The sequence below is a fragment of the Anser brachyrhynchus genome, assembly GCF_964034855.1.
Source record: "Anser brachyrhynchus genome assembly, chromosome: 4".
Classification (NCBI taxonomy): Eukaryota; Metazoa; Chordata; class Aves; order Anseriformes; family Anatidae; genus Anser; species Anser brachyrhynchus.
This window is the reverse complement of record NC_137698.1, coordinates 28,366,316-28,391,390: the sequence shown is the minus strand read 5'-3', so window position 1 is coordinate 28,391,390 and position 25,075 is coordinate 28,366,316. Positions and strand designations below refer to the sequence as shown.

Genomic DNA, 25,075 nt, shown 5'->3' with positions numbered 1-25,075 from the left:
AATCTAGCCTGAGTGGTGTATGAGCTTCAATATCCCATTAGAGGGTAGTCTTTATGTGTCTCTTCCAAGAGGTGAGTAATATGGGTTTGAACTTCACCAGAGGGAAGCCAGAACTAGATGCATGTCTTCCACATGTCATAGGAGAACTTAAATAGCTGGAGAAAAGATGGGCAAACAGCTCTCCTCTGAGACTTCTGTCTTTTATGCATAAATCAGGCACCTTCTTGCTCTGTGCTCCAGACCTGTGCCCAGACTAAAATCTGTTGGTCTGTGACAATCTTAAGCCACAAAAACTGCAACACCGTAGAGTTTATTGTTTTCTGGCATATGTTGCAGCTGAATGAAGGCTTTGAGAGTCAAAGTTTTTGAAATTGGGTGGACAGGGCCCAGGTTAAATGTGACTTTGAAATCATTTAAGAGGACAGAAAAGGGAAAAAAAAAAAAGCAAACTATCCTAAACCACAGATTCTGGAAGTACTAATGTACATGAATAATTGTATCAATTGCATTTAAAGAACAAAAAAAGCTTGTGTGCAGATGTATTTATGAATATGACTTCTTGCATTTCCATTATTTAAAGTAGTTTTTAGATAAAGGTCTGACTTGTAAAAATTAAAAATAATGTACATTTTCACTATAGAGCTAACACATTTCTGGCTCTGGAATTCTGTGTCTGGTTGGATTCCATACTCCAGCTGTTCTGCATGTGACAGTTTTGTCAAAAAACATCCCCTCCCCCCCCCCCCCCCAAAAAAAAAAGCTATTTCCTATTAGCTTCAAGTCTAGCAAAGCATTAAAATTACCTGTGTGGCATTTTTCTGCTGCTTTTGCTCAGTTACATCATTACATTTTAGCTCTCAAGATAAAAAGGATTGGCATCTGTTATGTAATACTTGCTCTTTTATTCTGCCAAGTGCCATAAAATCAGATATCTAATAGCTCTGGGTTTAGAAGTTCATTACACTACGGTGATATTGCTATCACTGTAACAATGTTATAATACCCTCCATGATAAACTTTTACAGTAGAGAGACCAATATTTCATTATTGTTGATGTGAATAAGAATGTCCATGTAATTCTGTGCTGACAGGTTACTGTAGTTGATGAGCTTATCAGACTTCTATCTTTCTAGCAATTCTCATTTTTATTCCAATCTTGCCAGTGTTCATGTTTTAACAAAACCTGAAAAAAACATTCTCTATTTCATATGTTTGGCATAAATCTGATTGTTACACTAGACATCTCTCTAAGTACATCTTATTTTTCAAGAAGATACTTTCATCTTGAATTAACTTTACTTAGCAATACTGTACCTTTTATATATATATATTTATTTTTCATTTAATTTATGTGATGACATTTAACATCCAGATATATGTTCACTAAATGGACTGTGCATATTGGTGTACATAGCAGAAACACAATTTCTTCACCTTTTCTGGCAGGGAATTAGATGTTCTGTGAGAAGGTAGTTTTGGCTATTATGCCAGATGTGACATCAGTAAATTATAAACATTACAATGATTTTATATATGAGGAGGAGGGCACCATGAGAAACCTTCTGCAGAACAAGGCATATACAAAATCTTAACATTATGCCTTGCTGATTCAGGCAAGTTTTGTGGAAACTAAAGGGAGAATGCAAAGTTTCTTTTAAATAGCAAAAATGTTGCTTTTCAATTTTTTTATTTTTTTTTTTTTTTAAAGATTTGATGGCTTTGTAATATAAAGAAATTATGCTGCACATCAAATAAACCTAGAGATTTTTTTCTGTCAGGAAAAAAATGGAAAAAGTAATCATGAATGAAAAGACTCTTTAGCAAAGACACATGTAACTTGTTTTTATCTATATCCAGTTAGCACTTCCATCAATGGTCTCTAAATGTTACATCCTTCTTTTCTTAATGTAAATCCTTATCTTGAGCTATCACATTCCCAGTAGATGACATTTTACAAAGGCACCCCCTGGAGCTAAACACATCTCTGGAAATCAAGAAACTCTTGACAGATTGTTTTTCCAGCCAGTTCTGAAGGCAAAACAGGCTCTCCACATAGTTTAGCTAATTTTACATTAGGAACGTGATTCTTTTTTTAAGCTCACATGAACTTAAATGGCCATGTGCAATTATGGATGCTGATTGTTAAATGGAAACACATATTCAAATGTCAAAAAAACTTCTTGTGATAAGTCACATTCAGACTTCCGGAAACTCAATTATATTCTAATTTGACTTTCATTATAACCAATTTTTGCTGTCTCTTTATGTGTACAGTTTTTATTTTTGTTATTATTTTAATCTCTTAAAGTACTTTTCATTATGTTAATTGCCATTCTTATTGATATGCTTAAGAAATAATTGTAATTTTAATCACTTAATTGTAGTCTTAATTCTAACTAAAATATCATGAATTAATTTCCTTGTCTTTACAGGAGATGTGGTGAAAGGGAAAGCGTAGCTTGAATCACAGACAGCTCTGACTTAAATTATTTAGCGCATCAACCCCAAAACATTTAGAGCATCCCACTGTGATCCCCGTCCTGTATTGGGTGGCTCTTGGGTCATGCCTGTGATGGTCCATCATACAGAAAGCCAACCAGTGCTGATGAACCCAGAAGCAGTATGGCTGGTGTGTCCCATGTCACTTACTCCAAAGAGCTGTGAAAATGGGCTGAACACACATAGTGGCCATTTGCACAGAATTTGCAGCATCAGGGTTTTCTGACAGTGGAGAACCACAACACTTCAGCTACACCAGAGCACACCAAAGAGTAAGTGGTTATTAAGGTGAGAATATATTTTCAGGAGAGGTGTTGCCATCTGATTCTCAGCATTAATATAATTATGTTTGACAGGAAGATTGTAATATAGAGACCCAATATGGTTTCCAGTTAAAGAAAGACATTGCAACTGACATTGCAACTGTAGCAAAATCATGCTGTTATCTGTGGGTTTTAGGTTGCAAAATTCGCTTTCTATGTCAGAAAGTTGGTGTTTCATTAACATTTAGAATGCAGATTTTTTAAGGACAGCCAGATGAACGAGTGTGAAAGAGAACTTATGTATTTATTTAAATGTTTATGCAGCTATGTTCTGTCTCCATGTTCATGTCATAGTTTGGTGGTACCTTCTGCCAGCCAGGACCAGAAGTTACTGGCAGACACACTGGCACGGTCTCTTTTGCTCAATGCACTGAAGAACAGAACAGAGAGACTTTCTGCCCTCCTTCACATCAGCATAAATGCCCTTGCTGTCTTGCTAAAGGAACACTCTTTTACTCATGGCCTCCTAGAAAGCCTGTCCATTTGTAGAGTTTTACACTTGTAGGTAAGCTAATTTCTGTGCTGGAAGCCTGTTTAAATCAGCCAGCTGGGAATCAAACCTCTGATCCCAAACTCTAAACCCACTCACCTTATAGAATAGAACCAGCTGCTTCTTATTCCTCTGTAAGAATCCATACAATCTATTACACAGATACATTAAAAGCTGCAGTGCTTTTGGTAAGTTCAAGATAATTTAGTTTTACCTGTTAAAATGCAATTGAAATACCAATAGGCACAAGCCTCAGGAAAAGGCTTTAACAACGGAAAAAAAACAAACAAACAAACAGGGATGGCACCTGTGAAAAGACATATAAAACATGTATGATATATTTGATCAACATCAGCCCCGTGGATTGGTGATAGAACCCTTTCAAGAAGAGATGTAACATTACCTATCTTTATACCCAATATCTTGGGCCTTTTGCAAACTGCACCTCTTAGACCAGAGCAAACCTGAGCTGAAATGAAAGTGCTCTTTGTACTTTTGGAGGCTAGTTCGACATACCATGTTTCACAAAATATACTAAATATTTTAAGAGGATCATCAGTAAGGTTAGGCAACACCATTCTTTTAACAGAAGAAATATTCTTTTTTTTTTTTTTTTTTAATCTCCTTGTGTTATCCTTTTTCAGTCAGGAAGTGTGTTCAAGGTAGTGGAGTATAGTTGTAATGAACATGTGAGATTATTAAATGTTTCATCTGTGTATTAATATTTAATCAACTACAAAAGCCATTTATTGTTCCTCATAGTCCTGCCCTAAACCTGTAAAGATTAGTGTTAACTATTAGTCCTACTATTTTCACATACTAACATTGGTTATTTTCTTGATATTCATACAAGTGAGAGTTAAATTATCTAAAAGTCTGTGTCTGGTGTAAGTTTGGGCTATTTATTTATTTATTTATTTTTACTTTCCACTTTCTTTATACCTCTCATCTTTGTGGTTTCAAGAGACAATCAGATGCTGTCTGGGTAGATTGGCCTTGCACTGAAAATCTGAGCAAATATTCTTACTTAGGAAACCCAACACTGATGAAGCTAGTATTTCGCTTTTAATGAAGCCAGAAATCTATAAACCTGTGCAAATTTTAGTACTTGCTGCTACTGCTGCTTGTTTTCCATACCGCTGCCACTCACAGGTTTTCAGAACCAGATTGTTTTATATTTTTCTACGTGTAATTAAAATGAAACCACCAATAATTTAAATATTCTAGTTACAGTATCAAATCTTAGTAACAAATACTTGTAAATAAATTAAACCTTCTCTAATATGATTCCTCTGTTTTTACCCTGCAGTCTGCATGTGAGTGAGGAATAAAAAGTTACTCTTGGTACTTCCACTCACTAGTACAAAATTTGCATAGATGGAGGCATTCAGGATTTATCTTTTCTAACTTTTCTGTTTCCCAATAGTTTTAATTATGATACTCTGGTCTTATAGCTGTTCCTCAATAAAAGTCCAGTCCTTTTATTTACTGTCCTACCCTTATTTATCTGCAGGCACATGCCTTTTTCTTTTCTCTCTGTCAGCCCAACTCCCTCTATCTTTTCCATTGTGCTTTCCCATGTGCCTCACCTAAATCCCTTTAATGACTTCTATTCCCTCAACCACTTCTTTCCCCTTGTATCTGCATTTTTCTTCCTTGCATGCCTATTGATGACATCAAATATTTCTCTATCTGACAGCATTCAGAAAGCTGTCATCATCACTCTGTCAGAAATGCATTATGATGTCTTTCATGCACCTGCTTCTTTCTCTAATCTTCTCTACATTCTTGAGAGGACTTTTGCCCTCAGAAACTCATCCATAGTTTTATACATTTTCCCTGGAGAAAGTAATGTCAATACAGCACACCTGGGATGGCATACTTAAAAGGCACTCTGCCTAGTGGGAGGTGTCCCTGCCCATGGAAAAGGTTTTGAAACTACGTGATCTTTAAGGTCCCTTCCAAACCAAACCGTTCTGTGATTCTATGAAGTATTTAACTATGAGGAACAGTACAACTATATTAAACTGAGCTAGTAGGGCTGCCCCAGGAAAACAGCCTTGGAACTGTTTCTGGTATAAGATAGGGTATACGTGACACTAAATAATGTCATATAAAATGTTACAGAAATAGCAAGTGAGATTTATGACTAGTTTTCTACATTGTCTCTTGACCAAAGTGACAGGACCTTTTCCCTCCAATGTGATCCTGCTTCAGCTGAATTTAATAATAAAACCCATAGAATTAATCAAGGGAACATTTCACGCTTTTGTTAAATAGCAATGGCTTTTTGAAAAGTCTCATTTACTGCTTCAGCTAAGTTCAAAGACCAGAGTCTGCATACGTTCTTCAGAACAATATTAGTTTTAACAGACTGCACTTGATGGTAGGTTTGTAGACCAAATAATTACTTATACATTAGTGTTTTAAGAATAATAGAAGCATCACATTTATTTAGTTTCCTCTGTCTTTTTAGTAATATAAAGTTTGTAATGGCATTGGCTATCAAAAAAGAGGTGTCAGCAATTTTAGGAAACTTCTTTTCTTTAAAGCATCCAAACCATAGAGGTAAAAGTTGTAAATTCAATCTTATAATTTGAAATGTTTAGATTTTGTGTCTTCACTTTATTTCTGTTCTTTTCAAATAGATACAAAGGAATCTGAGTCACAGAACACTCCCTGGATTCTAAAAGTGAATACTGCAACATGCACTCAGAAGAATTCAATTTATAACCATGAAAAGAGAATGATCAACTCCACATCCAGCTCAACAGTATATATGTACACCTGCCAACAGCCAAGTATATTCATCATTAGAGCTGGATAGGAATACATGCAAGTGAAACAAAGCAGATCACACCACCAGCAAAAAAAAAAAAAAAAAAGAGAGAGAGAGAGAAATCTCAGTATAAAAAAGAGAGAGAGAAATCATTATATTTATGTATTTTTTTTACAAAATTACCCACTGTAAAAGACAAAATTAATATTAATGCTAACAGCATGCCAGAATCCTGCTGTGACTAAGGAGGTGCCAATGTCATTCAGCTGCCCCAATCTTCTGAAATAATTCTAATAAATAAAGTATTCTAGAGCTTCTGCCACATAGAAAAATATGGATTTTCATTTTTAATACATGTTTCTTTGTGGCAACTCTTCCAGCTCAGTTTGGTTTGACGTACTGCAAACACACTATCGTGGCCCTCTTTTGGCTGGTAAAAATATCACACTTGAATTTCTTTCATATGGACCTACTGTCATTTTCTTCTCTTTGTCATCTTATAAATCTGAGCAGGAAATGATAAATAAGGTTTCCTATTTTATAGCTACATTTAGCAGTAGCCCATGGTTTAATCTGCTGGAATGTAACACATGGTGCAGTGCTCTTTTGGTGGTTTGGTGGTCTTTTCTCAGAAACGTTTAATTTCCCATTATCCTTTCCCCAGGGAAGCAGGAAATCTGTTAGACTGCCCCACCAGTAGACAACTCAGAGGCCAGCTAACCTGCCAGTGAGTAGATCATGCTGCAGTGGATGAATCATCAGTTTACAAATCAAGGTCACGCAAGATAACATGCATGGGGTATCTGCAAACATCATACATGTTGAACTCGAAGATGAAACAGTCTAACAGTGAGAGTGGGTGGGATAGTTTATATTGTTCAGATAAAGACTTGTATGTTGTGTTTTTTTTTGTTTTTGTTTTTTTTTTTTGATTGTCCAGTGCTTTGCTAGATTTTTCTGGTTGCAGTTTCCCAATACTTTTCATTGTAGAGTCTGTCAAATTCTGACAAAGTCTTTGTCAAGCTCAGTATAATTCATGAGACAGTAAATAGAATTCATTGCTTTGATCAAAGACTGACAGAATCTGATAGTAAACAGCCTAAAAAACAGAAAATTCTGCTTTGAGCTGGGGCGGGGCAGGGCAGGGGGAGGAATACTTTAAAAAAAATAATAATAAAAGTGCATTTAGGTATCTTGTCCTCGATGAGCTTCACTTTTCCTGGAGTGAAGTAAATTGACTGTAGGTAGGATGGTAGAACTTGGCTGGGGATTGTTGAGTCTGCATTTTGTAATAGGACAGAGGACTCCTTGCTAAGGGAGATCTCTGATTGTAGCTGATGGAGAGTTAATTGTCCCTGTTGCTCAAAAAGGAAAAAAGCCTGACCTAAGCAGAATGTTTCACAGACATATCAACCAGCAAAAGGACCATTTTAACAAATAGTGTTTCCAGGATTTTCTGATTTTCTTTTAGCTTACATAAAATGGAAGACAACGTCAACAAGTGAGGTAACAGCAACAGAAATTAAAGGGGGTAGAGACAAGAAGAATCTGCATGTAGTACAGCCACAGGTGTGCTATCCTTGGGTGACATCTAACATTAGGTGTCACCTGGTAGATCTCATAGATAAATAGGTCTGAAGATTACAGATGTGGGGGATGAAATAGATGTGAGCTTGTGGGGATGAGATAAAGTATAGGAGTAAAAATGTTGTTCAAGCAATTCAAGACTGACAGATAATCTTGGAACAAACAGGGAAGATTTTATCATGCCAGAAAGAAATCTGTGTCCCCAGAGTCAAGGCAGAAAGTCTGCTGGTGATAAATACAGCAGAGAAATGAGCTTACTATATGAGGATAAGTGCAGAAATGGAACATAGGCTCACAAGGAAGCAGATGTTGGTAGGTGATCCCATGGGAAAGAGAAAAGAGGTAAAAAGACAAAAATCTTTAGAGAAATAAAGCTGATAAATATAGAGGAAAAAATAGGTTGCTCCTTCAGTCCACATGGTCTTAGACTCCATCTAGTTGATGCCATTTGTAGTATCTTTCTGCAGCTGTCTTCTTGAATGGTAGCAGCTTCTAACAGGGATTAGATATAATTTCTCCCATTTTCTCATTTTTTATGGAAGTCTGGCCTTCATTAGAGATCATGAGAAAGAAGACAAAGGAGAACATTAGAAATATAGAGGAATGCCATCTGGATTTTGGCCTATGCAAGAAGAAAGTGCTAAGTTAAAAAAAAAAAAAAAAAAAAACCAACAACAAATAAACAAACAAAAAAAACCCGCAGGATTGCCAGTAAAGCAGATGCAGGAAATTAATTGTCAGAAACAGGTGGAAACTATGGGGACAGGGTACTGAAAGTAATACTGCCGGGAAGTGGAATATAAGATATTTATTTGATATTTCAGGTGCTGTAGGAGCAGACAGTAAAATAACGCTAAGGAAAATGGTCACAGAAGCCTTTAGGAGAAGTCTAGTAACCACAGAAAGTGAAAGTGTGTTGTTTAAAAAAAGAAGAAGAGAAGGAATTAAAATATATAAGACAACCCAAGGTACCACGGATGCTTTGTGGAAGATTTGATTGCTGGGCTGCATATGTGGAATATGAGATTTGGACTTCAACTGAATGGTGAGTTCAGTTACAGAAATAACCGTCCTGAGCCCAAATAGGCATAAACAATGTGAAAAACTTTAAGAAATGAGGAAAGAATGTCAGAAAAAAATCAAAATATCCAGAGACTGTATAACTAATCATAATATTAAAAAAATGACCCTTTTCTTCATTTACAGAAAAACAAGTGGTAAGATATAATTTTACCGACTCAATTATTTTTGTAATATATGGTAATATTAGAGAAATTTTACTATATGGCATTATAAAAACTGTAAGTTTATGTAAGTGTATTGCAGTGGAGAAAGCAGACAATGTTTTAAAATATATTCTCAGAATTTACTTAGAAGTATATTCAAATAAACCATCCTCAGCTGTTATGTAGCTGAACATGGAAAATGTCTTAATTCCAAAATAGTTCAGAAGTCTTAGAGTAGAGGTAAAGGGGGAATCAGCCACCTTCAGGTACTAGAAAACAAAAACACATTGTAGCTGCCACTCAGTGCATGGGAAAGGTTAGGTGCTTTAACCTTAATGACAGGCTACTTAAAATGAGCGCTTTTTTATCTTTATTTTATTTTATTTCTAGCATTTTATCTTTCCTATAAGAACTGCTAATGACAAGAACCTGACTTTAAATTCCTGCTTTCTAGGGACTGGAGTTTTCATAGACTTCAAGGTTACAGTGAAGTTTTCCTAAAACTCCACTAAATCAGGGAAGATCCAAGGGCAGGAGTGACCTTTACTCTTGAAACTGAAGTGGAAGAGAAATAGGCAATCTCCTTTGGCTTTACAGTGAAGTATTTATTGCCATGAGCTGCCCTGTTTTGGTTGCCAATAAATAACATAAAATTTTTAACTCCATCTTTCTTGTCCATGGAGTTATTCAGAAGATGGTCCTGAGAAAGAAGTTCGTTCTATTTCTCTTTTGGAGTTAGGTTACTGCAGAGATAAATGACAAGATTAACAATGGCAGAAATAGAGTAAGAATAACCATGATTCTGTGGCCGAGCATCCAAAGGTGAAAACCATATTCCAAACTATGATAACTTTTGCATCTTTTTCAGTGGCCCTTGATTACACCTGGATTGTTTTTTCCCATGCTTGGGGGGTGGGGTGTGGGGTGAGGGGGTGGGAATATTTTAGCATTTTTATATTTAAGAAAGTTGCAATTTTAAACTAGTGAGTAGCATTATGTTTCAGTCTTTCATCACTATTATAGCCCATGGTGTAAATCTGCACTATGAACTTGGCCAATCTGTTATACATAAGACAGATGGACTTTGTTGGCTTTGGACTCATCTGTGGCTTTGCCCCAAGCAAAGAACTGGTTTGCTGCCCCAGTCTGCATGAAGATAAAGAATATATGATCTGCCTCCTTGCTGTGCCCTGCTCTAATGAAAGTACTCACTACCAGGCCAATATCTCTCAGGATTTCACCCCTTACATAGGGGCTAGAGCTAAAGACTTTTTTTTTTTTTTTTTTCACTCTGCTTTTCCCATTGTGCTGCTCTTTAGGTAGATAGGCAGGGGAGAAAGACAAGTGAGAATATTATTGCTCTCCATATAATCTGACTCATAGACAGACCAAACTACATCTTAACCAACTTCATGATTTTTGAATAAATTCAGTATGAAATGTATTTAATTTACTGTAAATTAATTATTAGCATTTTTAATGTTTCAGAAGACATCACTTTGAAAGTTCTTAAATAATATTTTAGTCACATTGAATAAGAAAGACAAAGAAGACTCTCCACTGTTAAAGCCCAGAATCCAGACATAAAATCTTGACTATTTTTCTGGTATTGCCACAGACATCTTTTTTGTCCTTGGGCAAGATATTTGTTCTTGGTGTCTAGAAAGAATATTAGCAGGCGCTTTCCTCTCTAAAACACAAAGCTTTTTTCTGGCATTAATCACCTGATCAGATATTTGAACTTCATTGATACAGCCTGGAGGTCTTTGGCTTTATGTCCTTATATTTCAGAGAGAAACTATTATTTTTCCCCTGAAGATTTCCATAAAGATAGGAATTTTTCTTTAAATCAAACAGAAAAGTGCATCCGGGTGTTTTACAGCTAGGCTACTGTCACTTTGTTCACAGCCCAAGCCAGCAGGGAGCCATGCAAATTTTAGCATTGATCCTGTGCCAGCATGCTCTCCTCCCCAGTAGGCTTTTGGTCTTCATTTGGTAAAGCAAAGAAAGCTTGCATATGTTCAGATCATGGGTAGATCAAACTTCAGACTAAATCTAGGGGCATCTAGATGCACCTAAATAAGAGGCTTTTTTTCAAAAAGCAAGAAATGACACCTCTCCAGACACAACAGTAGGTTGGGTTCTAATCTACAGAGGAAATTTCTAACTTATTCTTCAGTGCTATGCACAAGTGATAGTCAAACTACAGTAAAGTGGTAAGGTCTTCATACAGAAGACTCATGTATGCATGACATAGCAACTATATAGCACTTCATACACTTTTAATCCCCCAGGTTCTTTGCTGGTATTTTCTGTTTGAGTGAATTTACACAATGAAGACATGAAATTCTCCAGAAATTTTATTGATCTAGAAACTGCTTTCCAGACTGTTTAAGAAAGGACCTTCAAAGAGTTGGGCCTTGCAATTTTGAAATATCACTTCTAAAAAGAAAAAGTGGTGTTGTTTCTCCCTTGACACAAACAATTAACTCTGTAAGACTGGGGAGTCGGAGGGAAAAGTGGCGACTTTTAGCATTTGTCAGCATAACACAGAGCATACTTATATTTGATCTTCAGAAAGTGAATGGGGGAAAAATATGTAAGACAGAACTATTATTTAACTTTCCAATCAAGTAAATAGTTTTCAGCCATAGAATATGGAAGAGGCAGAAAAATGTCCCTAGCTGAAGTGTGGAAGCCTTGGCTACCACAGTAAACATGGTTAATGCATACTGTCTACATAATTGCACAACCCTTTTGGCTCCAAATGTATTACTACACCAGAATATCATTCAAACTAATTCTATGGCAACATGCGAACATCCCTCAAGAAATACTACTTTTTTTTTTTTTACAATAGTTGATACTATGTCAAGTACATATATTTTACATTTTTAATCAACAACAAAATAAAATAAAGCTCATTATTTTATGCTTGATGTTTTGAGTCAAAAGCATTTTTTTAGTACTTGAGAACAAGTGTAAACCTGCTGCTTGAGGAAAAAGAAAATAAAAATAGCGTTATTACCCCAAAGAAGAGACAAGCTTTAAAATGCATTTAAATGTATAAATGGCACGTTTATGAATAAACTGTTTGCTTTATTAAACAGTTTCTGAAGTTCTATAGCTCTTCTAGGGTTTCTCTGTATTTTTATAATTCTCTTTGGTATCATTTCAGAAAGCAATTAAATACATTTCTATTCAGGCAGGCTCTATAAGCCCATGCCTGACACACTGAAATGTGCTTTGCAATAGAAGATTAAGACTGAGTGAAATGTTCCTATATCTCATATACAGCAATTATATTTTCAGTGTCTGATTTTTTGGGCATAATTCAGTAACCCCTAGGTTATTGGTCCTTGTGGGTGTGTCTCAGTTTGAATTTCTTGGCACAACACCCTGTTTTCCTTATAGCATATTTTAAGGACTACATTGGTAAGTATACAGGTACATCCCTAGGGTGCAGATCATCACAACACATGCCACTGGATGTGAAAGTAGAGATATTGCCAGTTCTCATAATTGCTAGTTTAAAATGGATTTTATTTCTTCATTCAGTTAATTATAATACTCTCAAATATAAAGATAGAAAAAAAAATTGAACTCGAAGTTAATACAGATTGCTTGAGATTTTTCCATTTAAACCGAATGGTTATGGAAAAAACCTGCTCAGCGTGAGAGTATTTTTCTTAAGAGTTCATTATTTCCAGCAGCAGTTTTTGTCTTCCCTATATTAAGGCAATTCTCAGAAGTACATATATATCTATACATGTACACCTACTAATGTGTAGTTGGAAATAATTTGTGAGGAGGCTTTTCTGTCAATGAATGTCTATTTTTTTTTTTCTTTTGAAAAATCCTTCATAATTCTAATGTGCATGGTACATTGCAGATAAGTCAATTTTGTTCTGCTTTCTGAATCTTTATGTAGTATGTTCCATTCTAGGTCAAGGGATCAAAGGTTTCAACCATAACAGAAACTACATTTTATATGTCCATGGGAAGTAGTGAGATGTAATAGCTAGTATGCTAAGGCAGTAGCTAAGTAAATAACAGTTGTTTTTTTTTTATTTTTTTTTTAGTTTTAGTTTTAGTTCACCTCCAGTTTACCTTAAAATGCTAAAGATTTATCAGAACTTACTAAAAGTAATTTGTTCAACTGAAAGGGGATAAATAGTCCATAGGACACTTTTAAAGGGATTTTTTTTTTCATATAATTGCAATTTTCAAGGTCATAACAATTAAAAATCAAAAAGTTCAAAACAGTAAGTCCCTTAAGAACACAGATTTAAAACTTTTCACACAACACCGTTGCTGATGAATCTCTGATGTCACATTCCTAAAACAAATGATCCTGGGTTTAGAATTATTATTTTTTTTTTTCCTTTTGGGCCTGGGCCTATCTGCCTGGCTCCCCTAATAGCACTAGTTAGAGCAAAAACAGTTATCGCATGTAACAGTGTTCTGTGATATCCAGTCCTGAAGAAACTGTCCCTGCTGACCTCAGAGAGACTGAGCAGATCCCGGGTTTTTGGAGAATTCAGTTGAGGAGAACAATGTGATTTTTACCTGCCATTCAGGAGTACAAAATGCTACTTTGTAGACAGAAACAGCAATAAATTCCTGTACTTAATGTGAGTGCATAGACTGTTTGAGGGGACCAAGCAACTCTCCAGTAACATCACAAAGGATCTGTGACAGGACCATGAATATGTGGTCTGAACGTGCAATACAAGAGAGGGGAGGGGAAAAAACAAACAAACAAAAAACCAACATCATTCCTATGTACAACCAGAACCAGTAGGCTATATTGTAGAAAACTATGAGAATTTGACACCTGAATATTTGTAGGACCTGGAATACCTGCTTGATGCCTTCCAGTTACAGCGGGAAAGGTGATAGATGGCATTACACATCTACTTCATGCTGCAGTGCTCATGCTTTAAAAGGTGGAGAGGTGGCACCTGTGTGGGTACCAGAACAGACTGAAGGATGCCACTGTATATGCAGACAAAATAACATCTGTCCCAGGGCATCAGAGATGGGTCTCATTCTCTGAGGGGTTTTGTCAGCAGACAGACCAGGCCATTTGCAAGAGATGGCAAGTCAGGAGCTATGACTGAAAATCCAGCCAGCGGGGCAGTGCCTTCGCCATGAGGGCATAATCTCACAATATCCCCAAAAAAGTGCAGGGATAGGGTACACTAACCAGGTTCAGTTAACAGTCCAGCAATCACTAGGTAACAGTGGTGAGGCAGGTCCAAGGCCAGGCCAGGAAGCCAAATCAAGAAGGCAAGGAAAAATGAAATGCCAGGCACAGTACAGCTATGTCATAGCTCAGGCAATGGCCAAGGACATGGGCATAATTGCAATTATGCTCCAATGCCTGAGCATAAATGCAGCTCCTGAGTTAACAAGTGGTTGGAGGACCCACATAAGACTTCCCACAGCTGTTTTGCATAGGTTCTCTGTTTTCATGGCACTTAGATCAAGCTTACACAGCTGTACTATATCAAAGGAGACCATGAACACAAGCATCTCCTACCCTGCGAGATGATATTAAAGAAGAGGAAGGTTTTGACTGGTCTGGGTAATTAGGTTGTATTGCTGTATTTTAAGTACTGATGGTTTTGCAATCACCATTGTCTGAAAAGATGAACAATGTGGAGCTTCTGGAACACAATAGATTTCTTCCTCTATTCAGGGGAGAGACACCATACTACAAACAGGACGGACAATGCTATCTGAGAGGTATGTTGTTTGCTTGACTCCTTATTTCCTGATTGTGGTTAATGGCATGGGGATCACTTTTCTCTGAGATGAAGACCTTACCTGATTCAACAGACAATGCATCTGTCAGTAGTGTTGAAGTGGTCACTAAAGAGCTGCAGTATAAACCTTTAAATGGAGTGCAGAAGATAAGTCATGGGGGCATATTTCATAGCGCAGGAACATCAGAAGCTTGTGTGCAAACTAACAGGGCCTATATGAGAGGTACTGAGCTTGCAGAGTTCGCAATACCCAGGACAAGAGTAACCTTCTGTTCATGAGCACTAAGGATGCAGTAAACTCCTGAAACCTGGAGACTTCTCCAATTTGATCACAAGCACGTGTATTGAAAGCTTTGGGCCTCAAGGGCATGGCACAGCTACAGAAACTTCTCACTCTCTCTCATTAGATATGGTTTCTTGGATGCTGCCTGATGATGCACAGTTATCTCCTGACTGAACTAAACATCCAAGCAAATGCACGTCACTTGCCCCTTAACCAGAAATAAAGAGCATGATGGCATGCAGCTTCAAGGAGAAACAAGAAGTCCTTAAGGGAAAATTCTCAGGTTTTGGGGGAATAACATGACAACAAATTAGTGTAAGTACAGACATGCCTCAGGGTTTTATTGTCTTAGAGCTAAATCTCAGAGACAGATGAATACAAACTGGTCCCAAACCAGAGGATGACAAGTTAGCTGTGGAAGGTAGAGCAGTTGGAGAGGATTGTATCTTGATGCTCTTGATACAAGGGGACAGGGCTGGTGTTTTCTGGGCTTTGGAGAAAGATGTGGGACCTTTTAGCAGCAAATAATATGCATAGTCATTGCTACTCGGTAGGACAAGGGTTAACAACTTTAAACTAAATGAGGGTATACTTAGATCAGATATAAGAAGGAAATTCTTCTCTCAGAGAGTGGTTTCAGAGGCACTGGCACAGGTTTCCCAGAGAAGCTGTGGATGCCCCACCCCTGGAAGTGTTCAAGGCTGGGCTGGATGGGGCTTTGGGCAACCTGGTCTGGTGGGAGGTGTCCCTGCCCATGGCTGGGGGGTTGGAACTGGATGGGCTTACAGGTCCCTTCCAACCCAAGCCATTCTATGATTTTACTTTCTAAAAGCAGCTAAGACACAAATAATATGAAGTAAAGTATGTAAGGAAAGAAAATACTGGAAAAGGAGCAGATAAAATAAATGGATGACTGGGTAGATGACAGAGGAATATAAGATGGAAATTGTCTGAGAGAACACACAAATAAGCAACAATATAAAATGATAAACTGAAAATCAAAGACATTAATGGGCTACCTTTCTAGTCAGTATTTAAAAGGGTTTTGAAATAATGGTTGAAGTTATTTGCTGTAGAGAAAACTATCAAGTTATATAGTTGGTATAATATTTACTGGTGTTTGTCATTTCACATTGCGGCCACAAGAGTTCTTTCATGATGAATTAATTACATTACTATATACATTAGTGGCACAGTACATTACAAAACTGGGAATAGCCCTGGCCTTTCATCTAGACATGGTTAACTGTTTAGAAAGTAGTGTTAAGGGCCAGTTGAATAGTGTCCTGAGGAGATCACAGGAAGAGATCATAACAGATCATACCTTTCAATACCTTCAATACCTTTTGGAAAAGCACATATTAAAAGTTTGGTGTGCGTCTTCATATACATTACAGAGCTAAAAAAATAAATATAAATCAGAGCTCACAAACTTTGTTGGAGGCTTAATTGCCATGTTTTTACTTGGTTTGAAAATGTAGTTATTTAACCTGAATGAACAGGATGGGGGGGATAGTTCTTTGTTTGTTTGCCTGTGTTTGGTGCTGACCTACAGTCAAATCTAAGATAATAATGTATTTAACTTTGTGTATGCAAATAACCCAGTGAAGTCAATTAGACTGGTCCATTAGTAGTATTATGTATGTGCATAAGACTTTATAGATTTGGAGTTTAATAATTTCCCTATTTTTGTCTTTGAATTTAAGCTTGTTGTCTAGACAGCACAAGTTCATACAGCTCTAAACTGCTATAATCTTCTTACATTCATTTGACAAATGTCTGAAGCAAATATTTCAAGAAAAAATTTAAAAAGCTCTTTCTTGAGACTTTGTACTTCAAAGCAAATCATTAATGTTTTGACAAAACCAAGAAAAAATACGTTGTAAGGTATAACACTGTTCTTCTATTTCAAAAGCTCTGCAAGGTAAGCTGTGAGTAACAATTTTCAAACTCTACGCCTGGGTCCTTCAAATGTTTTATACATGTTAACCTCATGCATATAAATATTTGTATAAGTGTTTGCGGAGTCAAGGGCATCAATAGGAACTTAATACTGTTTGGCGCTCTACTGTCTGTGCTTTGTCTCCTTAACATTACTTTATTTTGAATGACTTTCTGCATAATGCCAGTACTGAAAGTGTTGTTTATTTTGTTTTGAATGTGGAAGTGTTGTAGAAGTTTTCAAAATACCTTGTTGGCTGTCAAGAAAAAAATACGTTCTATGACTTAGGCATAGTTGCCTGGATCAGGCTGATGGTTATTTAAATATGTCTTTAAGAAATAACCACATATTTAAAAGTTAAATACATGAGATACCATAAACATTTTAAGTAGTATTATAGTGCTAAAACAGCAAGGTCACTTGGGCCAAACAAGTATGTGAGCTTCAGATCACTTTCAAAATATATATCCAGAAGTTCCTGAACAGACAATTCTACATATTTTCAATTAAGCTGGATACCCAAAGCCTTTTTAGTCCATTTATGAGTCAAGCAGAAGCAGATACACAGAAGCAATTAATTTTGACAACAAATGCTAAGCTTTTTATCTCTGTATTCTATAATGTGTTCCAAGTACTAAACAGCTCAAATACAAAAATGTCAAGTAGTGAGTCTAGCTTGAAATACAAATATGAAGCCTGACTTGCATTAAGAAGTTTGGCATTGGATAACATGATTTACAAATACTTTCTAGGTAAGAAATGTGTTCAAATGCATTTTTTTATTATATGCATGATATATTTTCATAGAAATAAATTCTGAAAGTATGTCCCAGTTCCCTATTCTAGGTGACTGATACATGAGAACCTCTTTCCTATTCTTCAGCTGAACATCTGTAGTTCTCAAACTCTTGGTTCCACAATGTCATATGTCTTTACAGGCATTCTTAAAGGAAAAAGTTGTTCAGATTTGTGGTTGAAATGGATACCAATTTCTATTTGCAACCCCTGCTGCCCCTCCACCTCCAGCCCCTTTAAACTAGGTATGCATTAACTCTGCTTTGCTCTCTGCAGTTCTCTAGTTCCAGTTTCAAGTGAAGCGGTTCCTAGTGTTTCTTTGTTGGTGATGGTTGGCTTGTTTGGGTTTCTTTGTTTGCTGCTTTTTTATTTTTTCCCACCCTTTTCCCTTTGGAAAGAACCACGGATTTATTTACTTAACATTCAAAGCTATTGCAGTGGCAATTTTCCCCCTTGTATAAAGTTTGTATGCTTCCTTGCTAAATGCTTTCTCTGAATTCAGTGCAATCTTTAAAGCATAACTGTGGATCATCATGGTTAACATTGACTCCAGAATGCTCCAGCCTGTAAATTCAGATTTAGAGAGAAAATGTTAATCTGCAGCAAACCTATACTTTAATAGACTGGTTCTTAACAAATAGCAAGCCTATTTCTAATGTAGATGATGGCACCATCTCTTGAAAGTAACATGGTAAAACAGCAGAGATCTATAGCGTAACATGGTAAAACAGCAGAGATCTATAGCGAAGGACAATTACATGCCAACATTCTGCCCGCTTAAAAATCTAAACTTTTTTTTTTTTTTGCCTGCAATTGATACAAGATTTGCATAATTTCATACACAGGCCTGTGTTTCTTTTGGCCTTTCACAAGTTTTCATTGAATGAGGGTCCCTCATTTTAATTGCTGAGGTTTTTTCCCTGTAGTCACTTCTAACATTTTGACACTGGTGTAAATTTTATTCTTCACTCATACATTAATTTACCTCTTCTGAAATAAGTAATGTGTTTCCATGGAAGATTTTTCCAAAACAGAGTGAAAGAGTGCTCTTCTTAATAAAGAAAAGGTAGAAAAGAGAAGCAAATTCGAGCTAATGGTATCACCATTAGCTATCCAGGAGTTTTATCAGTCTTTACTTTCCTTTTATCCTCCTTCATAGCCACAGAATTCACAAAATTCACATACACGCATGCAGAAAAGCTTTTTCTTTGAAGACCCTGATACCATTGAAGAATCCCCCAGCTACCACTGTTTTCTAGAGATCTACCTTGGAAGTTGCCTGCATGTGCACATTCAAGGCCAGAAACCTTACTGGTATTCTCATGTTTGTAAAATACCTCAGTGTTCATGAGGATTACTTCAGCCTCCACCGGAAAGTACTATCAGGTAAGAAACTATCTTTCAGCATAAAGAATGTGTTAGGCATCTCAAGGAATAGTTCAACTGTGAAGACACTGAATTCTTCAGATCTGTTCAGGGAACAACCCAGCTTACATCTTCGTATAGGCTGCTTCCTTTCATGATTGTCCCAGTTCTTGATTGCCTCACATTGAAAAGGAGTCATGACCTTGCTAGTCATTTATGTCCCTGATATTTTCTCATGATTTACTGACTTCAAATTAGAGCTGAAGGCTTTCAATGTACATGACAAAGCTGTAGCCTTCAGCAAAAAGTTTCAACCCTGGATTTGTCAAGTAAGAGAAAGCAACTTTGACACATTAAGACCTGCTGACCTGTTGTGGTTGAAAATGAGCAAACACTCAACAGTCTGATATTGAAGACTAGAGAGGGGAACACTTGGTAAGTCTCAGTTGTCAGTTTAGCCAATACACCTCTGAAATAGGCAAGGAGAATGAGAGCCATTGTCAAACATCTGTAGTTCCAGCTTACAATTTAAGGACACTGAGCAATTCAGCAGGTTATCTTGTAATGGTGGAAGGAAATAGGATTTCATGCAGGAACCTACTAAATGTGAAAAGACCAAGCAGTGTGGCTTTAGATAGGGCTTAACAATCCATTCAGGATCATATTTACAAACCCATTCTTGATCACTTCTACTATCAAAATAAAAATGAATTACCTTAAATGAAATGAAGAAGGTCTAATAATCAGCATATCATGCCTTTACCTGCTTGATGACAAAAAATAGTTTTCACTGTTTCTTTAGAACTAAAGGACAAAAATGGTGGACGCACTTTTTTTTTTGGGGGGGGGTACAAACATGGTATTCATATTTATAGATTTAAATTTGCTATGTGGTAATCTAAATACAAAATTTATGACAGAAATTGCACCTCGATTTTAAGGAGACCACAACTTGGAAAGCCTCTGGAGACCAGTAACCTGGGATATGCTCTGACGCTTATCTGGCCCAGTTTAGACATATCTAAGCAACACCAAATAAATGCCTAATAACACCCAAGTGTGTTGGCTGGACCTCATGTAAAAATAATTCAAATCATAGCACTGAAGAAAATATTTACTGTGGTTACCAAGATCAAATGGGGAACAATATGTAAAATGGTCACTGAGGTTGATAATAGTTTCACAGCTGAGAAAGACATTAGTGCTTATACCAAAGCTGCCTCACAGGCAAAGCCTGTGGTATTAGGATTCAATAGATGAGCTCAAAAAAAAAAAAAAAAATCAGCTGATCTGTTTAGGCAGAAAGAATTTGAGATGGGCATAGGTCAAAAGAAAGGAGTCATAGAGGTGTATGGTATATTGAAAATGAGGCGGTAGTGCCAGACTTATGTACATTTGCAGCTCTTTGAAAAATGTCAAATGTTCCCATTATTGCTACTAAGCACAGTACTGCTATGAGGAGGACATCTAAGCAAATATGTAAGAAGGACATCTGTTCAAAATTTTGGCTCCTGAATTGAGACTTTCAGAGAGTTTCAGAGACCTCCCAGGAGCATTTGGGCCACACAAAGCTGATGTTTGGTATTTACATCACAGGCTATTTTGCCCTGAGATTTTTCTGTGTTAATGAACAACACACACAAAGGCAGCACTGTAAGTCAAATTCCCCTGAAGACAATGTAACTAGGCCAGCTGACGTACTGAGGCCTTGCTGAATAGAGGCGAGTACTGATCTTTCATCGGGCTGCACTAAAAGCCTTGTCAAATACCTAAAAGCTTTGGAATGCCCATGCAGACTCGATTCAGCTCACATCTGTGCATGGACAGGGTGTGTATACTTGTGTTGGATGCAACAGCAACTTTAGGTGATGAAAGAAAACATCTACTTCACCTGCAAACTATGGTTAGTTTTTCCCAAAAGCTGAAAACATGAAATTTGGTATTACTTCAAAGCCTAGGACCACTTTTCTCACACAAGCTTTTCCTCCTGATCACGCTTGCAAAGTTTTCAGTCCCTGATCCTAACCCTGAAGCTTCTAGATCACTTCAAACAAACTGGGAACAAATGGGGAGAAATGTCTGAGACCCTGAACAACAGACAGGCTGCTAAGCCCCTCATCTGAGTGTGTGTGTGAGTGAGCGTGCGTGCATTTCTATCTCGGTTGCTCAGAATGGATTAATGAGTTTTGCAAGCTACCAGGGAGAATTATTATTCCAGGACTGAAGTTGTTCGTTCATTTCTGTGGAAACAAAGCGTTGCTGAGACTTACCAGAGTGAATGCAACAGAGTACAGCAAGGCATGCACCCTGCTGAGTTCACTCCAGGCATTTGCTAAAAAAGCATGTATCATAGAAACAGAAATGAACTTTTGGGTCTCCCAGGGTCTGATTAAATTCCAAAAGGGGAGAGTTTCCCATTGTGTCTTCCATCTGCCTGTTTCAAGACCATACAGCAGATTCAGAGCAGGACTTCTGAAGTTAAATCCTTAATTCAAAATGTCTAACTCTTAGAGGGCTCATAGCAACACTTTTCATATCCAAAGTTGTTCAGCATATCACTCACATTCATATATGTTGATTTAGAATTGCATTATATTTGGTATACACTGTAATCCTGAATGCTGACCTCAATTTTCTTGGTCTGCCTTGTGCCTCTCCATGTGATCAGTAAATCCGTATTTGACCCTAGTTCTACATGTAAAAATTTTGCTGACAGTTGCAAACTCTGGTGTCAATGCCCTGAGTAGAGCATAAGGGAAGAAAGACAGTGACTACAACCAGTGCAGCTGGAAAAAACAATTTGGTTCTGTGGCAGTAAAATAAAGGTGTGTTACAGATAGGAATCAGTACTAAAACTCCATGCATCTATTTACATACATATACATACTGCTGCAGAGAAGACATGCTTTACTAACACTCCTGGAAGCAATAAGCAAGGGATTTAAGCTGCAAAAGGGAACTATATATTTAAGGTATATATGAAAAGTACTGGAAAGTTTTTCCAAAAGGCCTTTTGAAACAGCAATAAACCCAAGTAACAGCAGCAGGTTGGATGCATTTTATAAGCTAGAGTTTTGCTGTGCTGTGAATTAACCAAGTAACTTTAAACACTGTTCATTTTGTTTTCTTTGTAGATATGCTGTCTGGAGTTGCTATTCTTATGAAGAACTGCGTTTTTAGATAATGTAGGTTTTTTTTTTTTCCTTGTACATTAGTGATCTATCAAGTTCACTGAATTTCACAACGTACCCTAACATTCCACTTCTTTTGTGTAAGCTACTTCCCTTTTCATCTCTGCTGATAGTCTTATAATTTTCTTCACTACCAGACTCTATTTGATATTATAGGGCATGTGTTCTAGTAAAGTAATTTAACGGAGGAAAAAGAATACAATTAACCTCTCATCGTTGTGTAACACTGGAATAACAAAGTTATCTGTACTTGTACCAGCTCAGTTTATTTTTACAATAATGGAATTCTTAAATTTTCTTAATGACAGAGGGTAGAACCCATGTCAGTGTTTAGTGAGATTTTCAAAACATGGTGCTCTTAAGTACATTTAGGATCTTAAGTATCTTAGGACATTTACAGCCAATATTTGCAACATCAAAATATCTTTCCTGAAGTACTATAGAAGGAGCTCCACAGCTGCTGTCAGTATTACATAAGTTACATGGGCTTGCACAAGGTGACTGTTCATCAGTTCTGTTCATCAGCACATTAAGCTTCCTGCCAACAAGAGAAGATTTCAATGACAGTACACCTCCAGTATGTCGACAAAAATACATAAGCATTTACCTAAAGAGCTTTCTGAGGTAGGCATGGATTATATTTTTCAATATTTTAAAAGGGTTATGTTGCTGGAAATGACTCTTACCAAAACAGCTCGGGGGGGGGGGGGGGGGGGAGACAGTAATTGATCACACCAAAAAACTGAGTAGGAACAGGATTTTTCCCCTTGAAAGAATAATCAGTGTGGAGTGCAGAGATTAGAGTGATGAGGCAGAGCAGTGTGAACCACCCTAATTTCCAACAATGTTGTGATATTTTCCGCCATGCCAGTAGAAAAAGCACAGGCATAAAATCGCTACCCTGCTGAGAAGCAACACTAAAGATCAGTTATCAATAGCAGGTTGATGCCTCGAGGGGAATGCCCCAGATGTGTGTAGAGGTTTGCGTTCTGTTCAGAATACCGATAAACAGCTCTGCTTAAAATGGAGTATACAGCTATTTGAGCAATTAGGAAGCTTGTCGTGGAAAATCTTTTTCTGGATGTCAAAACAAGACGAAATTAAGGAAGATTTCCTAAACAAAATGGTTAGATTCGATAACTAAAACTCAAAATTTTCAGAGACAGTCTAGTGTAGTACCACAGAAGAAAATTATTATATTTGCAGATAAATAATTAACATAATCTAACAATGTAATACTATTGCAAAAGAAAGCAGATTTTGTTCTAAGGTGTATTGAGTTGCCATATGGAATATATTTCTGAAAATGTCAGAAATGAGGAAAAATTCACCTGTTTATAACCCCTCTGGTTTTCTTCAATATTGCAGTTGAAGAAGGGAGCCTTTTGCCCTGTCAAAACAGTTTTCCCTGTTGTGCAAAGACACGGCATTACTGAAAACTAAGGAAAAATATATGGTCAAAATTATCTGAAGTTTTCCTAAACGGGAAAATAGCTAATTCAGTAGGATGCAAGCACAGAAGGTCCATCTTATTTGGAAGGACTGAACGATATTTATTATTCAAACAACAGCATTATTTTTGTGGGAGAAGCCAGTCTGTGGAACAAGGACTCTACTGTAGTTCACAGCAGTCACTTTCCCAAAAGGGTGCACATGAGTAATGTTTTTAATACCATATAGATCATCATCACAATGCATTAAATAGTTAGTGACAGACTGTTTTGTCAATAGAGAGATTGTTTATAAATAGGACAGCTGGAAGCTGACTGTTACTGAGTCAGAAGTCACAGAAAACTTCATACTGAAAGGAAGGGTTAGAGTCTTTGGCTCTTAATTTTGTCTTTATTCATGAACTTCATTCTAAATTGCCTTAAACATTTAATTTAAAAATTAAATGTAGTTGCTAATAGATATCTCATTTCAAGCAGCAAATAACTTATATTGGACTAAAACAATAAGGTTGCGATTTAGGTGCAATGTGAAAAAATAGGCCAGAAATGCAGAAAGCCTGAAGTTACTTTAAATACTTTTTGATGACACAGAATGTTAATTGAATGAGTGTTTTGCATAATTGGCAGGGCTCTTTCAGCATAATTAAAAAAAAAAAAACACACACACACAAAAAAACCCTACATTGGAGAGACCCATGGAATGACCCCCTCCGGAGAGATGACCCAGCTTTTGAGAAATCTCTTTGGTGATTCTTGACAATCAGTGAAAAGGGCCTTTAGGGAATGATTTCTCTCCTTTTAGCTGCTGACACTGTAATTGTCCTGAATACTTCAGCAAGGTGTCCAGAGAGTTATGGTAGTATCTACCAGACTTTCCTAATGGAGCTAAGCACCTGAATGTGGAGCATTTTGCTTTCTCAATACTAGCAAGAGTTATATCTCTCACTTACTGGTCAGAACATAATCTTAAATCTTACCTCTCACGAGTAATGACAATGTAGCCACTACACCCAGGATCTCCTAAAATCAGTCAGACAAGCCTACTTTTGCATCAGGTCAGTTGTCTTTCAACGGACGGTCCAGCGCTCATGGGATATGGGATATGTCAATGTATATACAAACGTGCATGAACATTAAGATTGCTAGATGGAAGATATTAGCTAAATAAGGCAGCAATGTGTAGACTAATTGAGCTTGACACTGGCTACCTTCACCAGCTGTACAACAAGCAGTGAAATCCAAGAAGGTTCTTCTCTAGTTCTTCATCATGAACAGGGGGCAAAGCTTTAATTAATTTGCTCATTTTGCATACTATTAGAAAGGAGAAGGTGACTTCCTAAACAAGAAGTTGGGTGGAGTCAAAATTTCTGATG

General features: G+C 37.0%; 2 long non-coding RNA genes across 3 annotated transcripts in view; one reads left to right on the top strand and one right to left on the bottom strand.

The window, feature by feature from the left end:
• Window positions 1-11,929, top strand: part of LOC308195035 — an 86,202-nt gene extending 74,273 nt beyond the window's left edge. Inside the window, exons 19-23 of one of the 2 annotated variants that reach the window (XR_013951168.1) lie at window positions 2,433-2,771; window positions 5,961-6,147; window positions 6,756-6,946; window positions 8,503-8,723; window positions 9,359-11,929. This is a non-coding gene — a long non-coding RNA (uncharacterized lncRNA). Of the gene's footprint in view, window positions 1-2,432; window positions 2,772-5,960; window positions 6,728-6,755; window positions 6,947-8,502; window positions 8,724-9,358 lie in introns of those variants that run through there. The other variant, XR_013951169.1, reaches the window with a different exon arrangement.
• A 9,892-nt stretch (window positions 11,930-21,821) lies between these two features.
• On the bottom strand, window positions 21,822-24,917 carry LOC308195044. The gene is made up of 3 exons (XR_013951182.1): window positions 24,680-24,917; window positions 23,583-23,659; window positions 21,822-22,789 (listed from the first exon to the last, which is right to left on the bottom strand). It is a non-coding gene; the product is annotated as an uncharacterized lncRNA (long non-coding RNA).
• Between the last annotated feature and the right edge of the window lie 158 nt (window positions 24,918-25,075).